Source organism: Lipotes vexillifer, unplaced genomic scaffold (genome assembly GCF_000442215.2).
Source record: "Lipotes vexillifer unplaced genomic scaffold, Lipotes_vexillifer_v1.1 scaffold21, whole genome shotgun sequence".
NCBI classification, from domain to species: Eukaryota; Metazoa; Chordata; class Mammalia; order Artiodactyla; family Lipotidae; genus Lipotes; species Lipotes vexillifer.
The window spans coordinates 551,706-564,198 of NW_006774065.1; the positions used below are offsets into that span (position 1 = coordinate 551,706).

The 12,493-nt window shown below is 49.7% G+C and overlaps 1 pseudogene; it reads left to right on the forward strand.

The window, feature by feature from the left end:
- Positions 1 to 6,355: 6,355 nt before the first annotated feature.
- Positions 6,356 to 6,678, forward strand: LOC103074102 (E3 ubiquitin-protein ligase RBX1 pseudogene; annotated as a pseudogene).
- The last annotated feature ends 5,815 nt before the right edge of the window (positions 6,679 to 12,493 follow it).

Genomic DNA, 12,493 nt, shown 5'->3' on the forward strand with positions numbered 1-12,493 from the left:
AGAATTTGCATTTCTATCTAGTTCCCATCTCTCAGAACGGAGAACCACAGCCTGAGATGAATGGCTCTGAGCCCCCGTTGCACGTGCGGGTCACACAGGGAGTTAAAAACACCAACCCCAGTGCTGGACCCCGGACCCCGAAGATCTCCGAGGATGGGGCATGAGCTCTGACTTTGAAGCCCTCTGGGATTCTAAAGGTCAGCGAAGTTTGAGGTTGACACCATTCCCTCACTATGATTGGCTGAGGAGTGGACACATGACCAAATTCTGGCCAATAAGACAGGGGGGTGGTGTGCTGGGGGACTTCCGGGTTGATGGCTGCCGCCTTGCGTTGCAGCAGATGCTGGGGCAGGAAGATGGGAAGAACGTGGGTGCTCAATGACGTCCATCCTTGACCACGGAAACTGAGAACCCAAAGCTGCTCCATCTCAGGATTTCCCCCTTTTGTGGAAATAATAAACGTCTTCATTGTTAAACAGCTCAGGTTGGTGCTTTCTAGTACTTTCAGCCAAAAGCATCTCAATGGCTGCAGATGTGAAACCCTCTGGCAAGTAGCCAGCAGCCACAGTCAACAGCTTTATTGATTTACTTATGCAGTGAATGTTTGCTGAGTGTCTTCTATGTGTCAGGATGGTTCTGGGTACTGGAGAGCATGAGAGAGGTCCCTGCTGTCGTAGAGCTGCATTCCAGCGGGTGGAGACAGACACAAAAGCAAGTCCACAAATAAACCAACAGAATAATTTCAGACAACGTTCAAAAAGGAAAATAGAGTGGTTTGCTGGAGAGTGAGGGAGGGTGGGGCTTCTCCGGGAAGGTGACATTTGAGCAGAGAACTGAATGAAGAAGAGCCAACTATGTGAAGAGGGGCAGGGGAAGGACTCCAGGCAGAGGGCACAGCAGGTGCAAAGGCCCTGGGGTGGGAGTGAACTCTGTTCAAGGAACTGAAATGTGGAATGTGAAGGTGGCATGATTATGCCAGCAGCCTTCATGGAAGTATCTAAAAGCACACAAAAGCCCCACAGTCCAACTTTTTCTCTCTCTTTCTCTCAATTTCTTAGGGCTTTTGTTTTCAGGTCCAAAGTGTACTAGTGCTTGTTTGTTGAAATCTGAGCGGAGTTTTTCAGGCTTCTCTTCCTAACTCAAGAGAACCACTTAACCTCTCACCGTGTGTGGCCTGCTGTACACTGGCTTTCTTCAATGAAAGCCAAGTGTTCGTGCTTCAGCCTAACTAAACAGCTCTGTCTGCAGCAGGTCCCCATCTGTTTTGCTGTTTTTCCTGCCAGAACATTTTCTGTCCTGCCCAGAAAACTGCAGCTCCTGTCACGGCCCCTTCCTTTACAACACACACCTTGTCTGCCTGGGGCCTGCCGACGCCTGGGGACACATCCCACAGCATCAGAGCAAGAGGACGGCCGCTGTACCGCCAGGCAGGAGTGTTGTTGAGGCCAACGTTGGTACAAAGAATCCTTTAGGATAGAAAAGGGCTTTGCCCTTTTAAAAAATTCACTCAACTGTAGAACAGCAAAGTTGCCATTTTCTTTCCTCAGTGGGGACACTGCTTCTGGACACCAGGTTGAGGTGTGTGCCGGGGGTGGCTGAAACCCAGGTCCAAGCAGGTTCCGGAAATATTCTTTGGCAAGAAATGGACGGCAACACCATTCTGCCCACCGCTGCCAGCAGCAGAAACTCCCGTTTGGGCAGAGATGGGGTGGTGCCGAGAGGGACCACAGGACACTCACAGGGTTCTTTGTTTAACTGTGTTTACTGAGAGTTTCCTGTGAGCAAGGGGGACACGGTCTCACACAGGTCCCAGACCAGTGGGGGCAAAGATATTATTCTCACACCACTGAGTCTATAATGCCACCTGCACCTGAGAAAAATGCTCTCAGGGAAAGGAATCTGCTTCGGGGAGGGTGTATTACGGAGGTCACAGAGTGAACCTTTTTCAAAGGAAACAGGATTGAGTTACTTCCTGCTTAAATCCTGCACTGGCTTCCCGTTGCCCAGGTATAAAGCCCAGGCCCCTCTCCAGGGCCCACAAGGCCCTGCAGCTCTGGCGCTGGTCCAGGTCCCCCACTTCTCCCCCTGCCACTCCCTGAGATGCAGCCTCCCTAGCCTCTTGTGGATCTTCTGATGTGTTCAGCCTGTGCTCACCCCAGGACCTTGGCACGTGCTGTGCTCACTGCTGTAAGCACTTTTCACAGGTCCCCACGTTCTCCCTCAAAGTCTGGCTCCAATGCCACCTCCTCAGAGAGGCCTCCCCTGGCCGGCCCATCTCAAGTAACTCTCCTTATGACGTCTTCTTGTTTTATTTTCATGGCACTCTAATTTTACCCAGCCTGATTGCTTATGTCTGTCCCTGCCACTGCTATGAAGGCACGAGGGCAAAGACATTGCCTGTCTTCACAGCAGGGCCCAATGCATGCCATGGTTTGTGGAATGAATGAATGAATGATTGAGGGACCTGACCCCATCTGGGCCAGCCAGTGAAGGCTTTCTGAATTGACATATGGTGGAAAAGGAGGGCCTCACCTCTGCTTTTTTGGGGGGGCTTCACTGCACGGCATGTAGGATCTTAGTTCCCTGACCAGGGGTTGAACCCGTGTCCCCTGCAGTGGAAGCCAGGAGTCTTAACCACTGGACCACCAGGGAAGTCCCACCTTTGCTTACTTTTTGACCTCACATCTCACATTCTCACCTCTCCCCTCTACCAACCTGAGATCTTTCAGTTTGTTTGTTTTATTAAATAAGCACGCTAAGGTTCTAAGGGCTTCACAGGTAGGAGCTCACTTGATTCACAGCACAGCCCTCTGATATAGGTATTATTAGCCCCATTTTACAGATGGGGCAATTGAAGTCCAGAGAAGTAAGTATCATGCCCACAGGTGAGCCAAGATTTGAACCTGGATTACCTGGCTCCAGACTTGCTGTTTTTAATGACTATTCTTTCTTACCTCCAGGCTTTTCCCCTGAACGCTATCTCTAGGATTCTCTTCCTCTTCTCTAATTAATTCCTTTTTCACCACAGAATCAGTTCTCATATCTGTCAGGGTCCAAGCAGGAAGGGGACAGTGCACTAAAACTGGGAGATTTTGAAGAGGGTTTAACACACGGACTGTTTTAAAGGTGTGAGGAAAACAAAAGGAGTCGTGAAGCTGTTCTCACTCCTAGGGCTGAAGGTTGGAGGGGAGGGAATGACCTTGGAACCTGGAAGGAGAGGGGCTGCCTTACTTGGAAAGGGTCGTGGCTGGCCTGAGCGTTTCTGTTATCTGTTGCTGCAAAAAAAAACCCAACCAACCAACAAACCAAACAAACAAAAAAACCCAAAGGTAGTGACTTAAAACAACGAAAATTTAGTATTTCTTATCACCTTCTGGCTTGAATAGTTCTGGAATGCCAGGATGCCTGGCAGGTCCACAGATGTTGGCTGCCAGCTGGAAGCTCAGCTGGGCTGGTGGCTGAGGGCGTGGTCCTCACTCACATGGCTTCTCCACATAGCTGCTTGGGTTTCCTCACAACATGGTGGCCGAGTTCAAGAAGGAGTGTTTTAGGAGGTGAAGGTAGAGCTGCTGATGGATTAAGGTCCACTCTTGGAGGCTACCCAGGGTCACTTCTGCCACAGTCAACCTGTGGTTGACAGAGGTCACAGTGTCAGCCCAGATTCTGGGGGAAGGAAAATGGATTCTCAGTAAGAGGAGTAGCAAAGGAGGATGAACGGTATCTTTACTAAGAACATCCCACCAGAGGAGGCTGGAGAACATCTCATTTTCCCTCACTCAGCTTCTTCAGATCTCCTGCCTCCCAGCTAGAAACCAGAGGACAAAGGAGGCTGCTGACCTGGCTTCTGAGGGTCACCTTCTTAAGGAAGACATCAGGATGGAGAAGCAGAAGGTGGTTCTTGAGGGACAGGACAATATCCTGGCATAGGACCTCCCACTCTCAAGCTCTGCGAGAACTCTCTCTTTCCTTTGTTGTGCAGTTTGTAATTCTAGACCTCTGTGATTATTTACTGTCGGTCTCTCCTCCAGTACTGTGAGCTCCAGGAGGGCTGGGATCATGGCTGCTTTGCCCACCACTGGATCCCCCAGCGCAGCACTGTGTCTGGCACAGGGTAGATGCTCAGTGAATATTTGTTGAATGACTGAGCCCTTCCTGATACGACACAGATTTCTTCCCTGCCTTTACCCCTCACCCCCGATCCATCCGTCCCAAATACACCTTCCATCCGTCCAGGTCTCCCTGGCTTCCCCAGCCCAAGTCACTACAACCCAGGCTGCTCAGGACAACCTCATTCTCATCCGAGCTGAGCCACACTTTTTATTCTTGACCCTCCAGAAGCAGTCAGGGAGAAGTTTTTTTATTCTTTAAAAAAGAAAAGGGAAATTGTCTTAGTTCGCTGTGTCTGCTGTAACAGAATACCGCAGACTGGGTGGCTTATAAACAACAGATATTTTTTTTTCCTCATGGCTCTGGAGGCTCGAAGTCCAAGACCAAGGGGCTGGCAGATTCTGTGTCTGGTGACAGCCCACTTCCTGGTTCATAGATGGTTATAGGTTCCCTGTGTTCTCATGTGGCTGAAGTGGTGAGGGAGCTCTCTGGGGTTTCCTTTATACGAGCACGAATTTCATTCAAAATGGCTCCAACCTCATGACCTAATCACCACCCAGAGACCCCCCCATCTCCAAATACCATCACGCTGTGGCTTAAGATTTAACATATGAGTTTTGTGTGTGTGTGTTGTGTGTGTGGGAGGCACAAACATTCAGTCTATAGTAGGAACAGACACAAAAGGAGAGAAAATCGTACCATGAACCTCCATGGACCCATTTTTCAGATTCAACACCTATCAAGTTTTTTTGTTACAGCTGCTTCATCCATCCTCTTCACTTTCTCTTTTAGTGAATTATTTTGAAGCTGCTCTCAGTCACGATGGCCTTTCTCCCCTACATCCTGCAGTACGCACCTCGAAGATGCTTCACGTAACAGTTATCACCCCTTCAAAATGAGTAATCATTGAAAGCTTTGTTTTTTTGGTCGCACTGCGCAGCACGTGGGATCTTAGTTCCCCGACCAGGACTCGAACCCGCGGCCCCTGCAGTGGAAGTGTGTGGTCTTAACCACTGGACCGCCAGAGAAGTCCCATATATTTTTTTTTATTTTTTATTTTTTGGCTGTGCCGCGCAGCTTGTGGGATCTTATTTCCCCGACTAGGGATTGAACCTGGGCCCCGGCAGTGAAAGCGCAGAGTCCTAACCACTGGACCGCCAGGGAATTCCCTGAAAGGTATTTTAAAATCTAAATCAGATCACTCTGATTTAGGTTACTTTTCTGCTCTGAGATCTCCACGGCTAAAATTGGAATTCTTTACCGTGGCCTAAGAAAAACCTAACAATTAATTTATCGCACAAACTTTGAGAGTAAAAGGGGGAGGGTGCTAGTAATAATCATATTGGGACAAGAGATATAAACTGGGAGGTCATGCTATCTGAGGGGCCTGCTCTTCATGGCACCGTCTCTGCTTATCTGTTCCTTGAACAGATGGGACATCTCCTTGCCACAGGGCCTTTGCACTTACTGGGTATGTTGCCAGAACGTCCTCCCCGGTCTCACCCTTCTGGTCTCACCCCTCCACCCCCTCATTTCTCTGTGGTGTTACCTCATCTGTTTCTCTCATTGGCACTTTATCATCATATAAAATCCTTATTTATTTGCTTAGGTGTGTTTTGTTTTGTTTTAAAATCTCTCTCCCCTGCTAAAACGTGAGGCCAGGACAGAGGGGACCTGTCTGTCTTGTTCACTATTCTATCCCCTGCCCGTAGCACACAGTAGGCCTGGCACAGAGTGGGTGCCGGGTGCATATCTGCTATATGAATGGATGGATGGATGTTCATCCCTGCACGTCCGGCAGGGCCAGGTGACCTCAGAGGAACCTCCTGCGTCCTGGGACTGGAACCATCCTCACGTCTCCAGCCGTCTGGGCTGTGGGAACAGGCAGAGGCTTTTCTCTTGTGATCCGGCAGACACAGAGCAGAGTTGTTAGCTCCTGGTTGCCAGCTGAGCCCTCCCACACACTTACACCTTTGAGATGGAAGGTGGTTTTGCGTTGGAGACTTAGCTCTTGCCAGAGAGACATACACGTCTCAAGTCCTGAGATGCGGGGGCAAAGGTGAAGTTCAACTGTCAGCTTTTAGTGAAGGAAGACGTCTGGAGACTCCCAAGGTGGTGGATGATTCTGCAGGGAGTCAGGGTTTTGTAGGGGCTTGGCTGAATCTCCTAGGGGATGTGGTGGTGGTGGTGAGACTCTGGAGACCTCCACTAACATTAACATGCACACAGCTGCAAGGGTCTGTGTGTTTCCAAAATGGCAGTGGTGATGGATGTGGATACCTGGGGTGGAACCAGCATCAGTGCAGGCAAGGAGCGCTTTGACATGAAAAGGGGGAAATGTGGTAGCCCTCTGAGCCTGGGATAGCGTGGTTGGTAACTGTGCCACCTGCAGGAACCACGTTATGAATCCTTGCATAGAACGTCAAGCTAACCAGGTGTCTGCTACTTCTGAAGATGCGCCGTTTCATGGGGGAGTTTAAGCACTTCCCCTGCATCTCCTGCTGCCTCAAAACACAGTAGTTGTGTCCGCTAGACAAGAGACAGCGGGAATTGCAAAAGTATGGACATTAGAAAAAGAGCATTCTTTGATCAAGCTCAACTGTTTTGTTCTTCATTTAATGACTTGCTCTCCTGTTACTTAATTGTTCAATAGAACTGTGTCTCTCCTGCTTTGTCTTTTCAGTTTGCTCTTCCTGCAGCCCTACTGTACTCTGTGTCAAATAAGATCTACTTTCCTAAATTCTAAAAAAGTGTTCTGGGAACTCCCTGGCAGTCCAGTGGTTAGGACTCCGTGCTTCCACTGCAGGGGGCATGGGTTCAATCCTTGGTTGGGGAATTAGGATCCTGCAAGCAAGCCGCCTGGCATGGCCAAAAAAAAAAAAAAAAAAAAAAAAGGATTGTAAAAAAAAAAATTGCACGAGTCATTTTCACCTACTGAAGAAAAACAGCTCCTAAGAAGTCATTTGCATCAATGGGATATTATAGCATCTTAAAGAACATCTATCCAGGCACACTCCTGCCTCAGGACCTTTGCACTGACTTGTTGCCTGGGCCTGGAAAGACCTTCCCCAGATATCTATGTGGCTCGTTCCTGCACTTACTTTAAGTCTTTGTTCAAATGGCATCCTCTCACAGAGGCCCTCCCCCAACCACCCCATTTAAATTGCAACCCTGCCCACTGGGGCCACTTACCCTGTTCTCTTATTTTTCCTGCTAAATCATGTATCATCCTCTAACACAGTGAAGTCCAACAGAAATGCAATGGGAACCACATGTGCAATTAAAAAAAAATTTTAGTGGCAGCATTTTATTTTTTTTTTGGCTTGTGGTATCTCAGTTCCCCAACCAGGGATCGAACCCGCACCCTCAGCAGTGAAAGTGTGGAGTCCTAACCACTGGACCACCAGGGAATTCCAGTAGCTGCATTTTAAAAAGTAAAAAGAAATAGGAGAAATTAATCTCAATAGTATATTTTTAATTACCCCAACATATCCCAATGTTGTCATTTCAACGTGTAATCAACATCAAAATATTGAGATATTTTATGATCTTTATTTCACAGTAAGTCCTTGAAACCTGGCGTGTGTAGGACACAGCAGCTCTCATGTGAACATCATTTCGAGTGTCTTGTCGCCGCACGTGGTCAGTGGCTACCGTATAGGGCAGCGCAGCCCTGGCATGTTATAAAATTTACCAATGATTATGTTCACCATTTATTGATCTTGCTTGTCTGCTGGAATAGAAGGTCAGCAAGGCTTTGTATGTTCACTGCTGGGTCCCCAGCACCTAGCAGAGTGCCTGGCACATAGTAGGTCAATATCGGCTGAATGAATAAAAGCAGCGAATGTGAGCTCTGGGTCTGTCTTCACCCGGTGGCGACCTAGGTGGCAGATGTGGCCAAACGTGATTTTTTCCTCTTCCTTGCTGGCTTTTTCTTTTTTCCCTGTGCTTCCTCTCACTCTCCCCAACTACCTCCTCTTTCCCCTCTCTCCACTTTTTCTTCAGCAAAGGGAGTAATGATTCATGTCTGGGCTCTGGAGCCAAGTGACTTGCTTCCATCCCTGCCCTGCCACTAACCAGCTATGACTCTTCTGAATCAAGCCATTCAGCTTCCATGCAATACCTCTCATGCATTGCCCCAGGTGGTAATGCTAATTCTCCCTGGGCTGAGGTGGGGCGGGCCAAGTGTGGCAGCCTGCACGCAGTGATGATCCCATGTAAGGATGGCACCTCGATAAGTGGGTAACCAGGATTAGCTCATTTAATCCCATGACTACGCCAGGAGGTGGGCGCTGTTGAGATTATCTCTACTGCATAGATAAGGAAGAAGCCAGGGCACAGAGAGGTTAAGCAACTTGCCCAAGGCCACACAGCTATGTAACCTGGCTGCAGGTTCTTAACCATTGGGCTCTTATAGCTGTTGTTTATCAATGCCTATTCATTAAGGACCTACCGTGTTCCAGGCACTGTTCTAGGAGTTGGGGATACAGCAATGAACAAAATAGACAGATTCCTGCCCTCGTGGAGACTTTTTCATTCCAGAGGAGGAAGAGAACCAATAAAACAAGCAAATACAGGAATAATGTAGTGTTGGATGGTGGTAAGCGTAATGGAGAAAAATAAAGCAGGGCAGGGAGATGGGGGGATTGTGGGTGTGGTTGTAATTTGAGAAGGTTGATAGGAAGGAAGTCTTTACTGAGAAAATGACATATAAAGAAGGACTTGAAGGAAGGGAAGGTGACCATATGGAGGTTTGAGAGAAGAGTGGTCCAGCAGAGGGACCAGTAAGTGCAAAGGCCCTGAGGCAGGGGCAAGGCAGCAGGTTTGAGGAACACCTAGGAGGTGGAGCAGTGTGGGCTGGGGGAGAGGCGGATGCGAGGTCAGGGAGATGAGGGTGACCCACAGAGCTCACAGAGTGGGCTGTGGTGAGGACTTGGGCTTTTACTCTGAGTGAGGTGGGAACCACAGGAAATATGCTATACATCATATAGCACACAACCCACTCATGCAAAATGTACAATTCAATGGGTTTTAGTCTATTCACAGAGCTGTACAACCATCCCCACCATCTTAGAACTTTCCATCACCTCAAAAAGAACCCTTAACAGGCACTCCCGATTCTTTCTGCCCCCCAGCCTAGGCAAACACTAACCTGTTTTCTGTCTTTATGGATTTGCCTGTTCTGGAAATTTCATGGAAATGGAATCATACTGTATGCGGTCTTTTTTTTTTTTTTTTTGCGGTACGCGGGCCTCTCACTGTTGTGGCCTCTCCCGTTGCGGAGCACAGGCTCCGGACGCGCAGGCTCAGCGGCCATGGCTCACGGGCCCAGCCGCTCCGCGGCATGTGGGATCTTCCCGGACCAGGGCACGAACCCGTGTCCCCTGCATCAGCAGGCGGACTCTCAACCACTGCGCCACCGGGGAAGCCCTGTATGTGGTCTTTTGTAACTGCCTCTTTCACTTAGGGTAATGTTTTCAAAGTCATCCGTGTTGCAGCATGGATCAGTACTTGATTTTTTAATATTAAATAATATTCCATTGTGGGATATTCCACGTTTTATTTATCCATGTGTCAGTGGGGGATATTTGGCTTGCTTCCACCTTTTGGCTACCGTGAAGAGTGCTGTCATGCACACATTTTTGTGCAGACACAGTTTTCATTTCTCTCACGTATACCCAGGAGGGGAACTGCGGGGACTTATGGCAACTCTGTGTTTAGTCTTTCGAGGAGCTGTTTCCAGACTGTTCTCCGCAGTGGCCGTGCCATTTTACAATCCCGCCAGCAGTGTATGAGGGTCCCAATCTCTCCACCTCCTTGCCAACACTCCTACTAACTGTCTTTCGACCGTGGGAGGGTTTTGAGCTGAGGAGGAACGTCATCTGACTTGGCGTTTACAGGATTTCTCTGACATGCACGTTGATAATATTTTACCATCATTAATCTTTCTTTTCCTTCTGCATCACTGTCTTGCCTCATCCTGGCAAAGCCTCTCTCTGAAACATGACAAAGTCTTTTCTCTGGCTTCTTAGGTCACCGCCCCCTACTCCCCCAGTGGATGTGACTCCCCACAGCGAGGTCACGGCTGGTCACGTGTCTCAGACATCCTTTCATCTCTGCTTTCTCTCTTGTCAAGTGAGTGTGGCGTGACATGAGAACACTCTTGCCGTGGCCTTGGGGGCTCTCTTGGGTAAGCATCACGTACATTTGGACCTTGAAGACTTGAAAGTTAGATTGGGTGAGATGGTCAAGGCGAGCCAGTCCTTGCCGAGGGAAGCTCGGCATCAAAGAAGGGGGTGGCGTCAGGGTGAGCACAGACCCCAGATTTTAGTTAATTAGTTAATTCCCAAGAACTACAAAAGTCAGCAAACATAAAACAATCCCCACAGCTGATGGCCACTGAAGGCCTTAAGGAATTCAATGAAATTATATTAATTAATGAATGAGTTGGTTGATTAATTAAAGGTTAATTATTTCAAGCCTTTATTGAGTATGTACTAGGTGCCAGGCGTTGTTCCAGGTGCCGGGGATACATCCATTTGCAAAAACAGACTAGCTTCTCTCTCTTGGGAGCTGGGGAGAGAAAGAAGTAAACAGATAAACGAATAAGACAATTTTAGATAAAATGGGGTGATTTGATAGAGAGTGACTGGTGGGTTGGGACTTTCATTTTGGACAGATTACACAGGGAAGGCCTCTCTAGGGAGCAGGCTTTGAAGTGAGACCTGCAGGAGGAGAAGGCATCAGGTGTGGGGAAGTGTATTCTAGGCAGAGGGAACAGCAAGTGCAAAGACCCTGTGGCTGGAAAAAGCTGGGGCTGTTTAAGGAACAGAAAGAAGGCCCAGAAGCCTGGGGTAGAGAGAACAAGGGGCAGAGGTTGGGACATGGGGGCAGAAAGGTGAGCAGAAGCCAGGTCAGTTGGGACCTCGGGGCAGCAAGAAGAACAGCTAGCTTCATGGTGCTCTCACCTTGGGGCGCTATTCTACGCACTGTCACATCTTCCCAACTCATTTAATCCTCGCAATAGCCCTGGGAGAGAGGCTCTTATTATCCTCATTTGACAGGTGAACGAACTGAGGCACAGAACGGGCCAAGCCACTTTCCCCAGGACTCTAGGGTAGGAAATCCTGCAGCAAGGACTTCTTGGAACCTGTCCCCATCTGACACCACAGCCGCCTCATCTAGCCACCTTTGCCCCAGCCATCTTGATCTAGGTCAGGGGTTGGGTCCCTGCTCCCGGTACCCTGGACAGTGTCGGGTCTCCCAAGGGGAACACAATGCCAGGCAAGGCTCTCTGGCTAGTCGCAGCAGGTGCCTGATAAATACTGACTCAGGCTAGGCTGTGTTGCTTAAGGGTGGGCGGGGGAGAAGGCTGCTTCCTTCCAGGGCCAAAGAAGAGCTTCCGAAGGCCTCATTCTGAGCCCTCAGGGACTGGCCTGCCTTACGCAGGGGCTGGGGATACTGCCCTCCTATCCCTGCGTGGCCCCCACTAGAGACTGAGGGGACTGGTCTACATCAGGGGTCCCGAAGCCCAGGTGGGGTGGAGGGCTGCAGGCGTTAGGAGCAGGTGGGTGGGGCTTGAGGACTGCAGTGGAGCACACACCCAGGTTTCATTTTCTTGGAGCGCTTATCTGCAATCCATCGTTCATTTGTTCACTTGCCAATCGTCTGTCTCCCAGTTCGTTAGAAAGCAGGGACTTGGGTTTGTTGACCTAACCCTCTGTGCCTATTTCCTTATCTGTAGAATGGAGTCGCTGTGGGCCAGGCACTTAGCACAAGGACCCCACCTAGAAGGCTCCTCGCTGATGCATTCTAAAATGTTCCTTGTGAGCAAGCGTTCCCAGCCAGGCAGTGCTCAAGCTTTGTCAAGAGACGAAGCTTCTGCCTGTAGCATTCTAGCGCCTGGCGATGGTCAGAACGCAAGAACATATGAACGTGCAACAGGCCAGGTGGTGGCCCGGTGATAAGCATGAGGGGTGAGGGGAGAACTGGCCGCTATTTTATTTCACACAGGGTGGCAGGGAAGAGCCTTTCTGATAAGGTGGCGGCGCAGTCGTGAAGGAAAGAGCCGGGCAGATATCTGGGGGGGACAGAATTCCAAGTCGTAGGGGTACAAGGTCCTGAGGCGGGAGCCTGCTGGGCTTCTGTTCCACGGAGAGAGAGGCTGCAATAGCATGTGTGTGCGCACACGCGGGAAGGTGTGTGTGGCGCCCTGGGGGGACAGGAGGTCGCAGAGCTGGGGGCGGGCGCTCTGGAGTCCCTGCCACAGTTGGGCAATTCGTACTAAATACGAACAGTGACGACGCTCAGGACAGAGGAAGTGGGAGGGGAGGAGGGGAGAAAAGGGGAGGAGGAGGGCCTGGGAGGCAGGGGGAGGAGGCAGAGG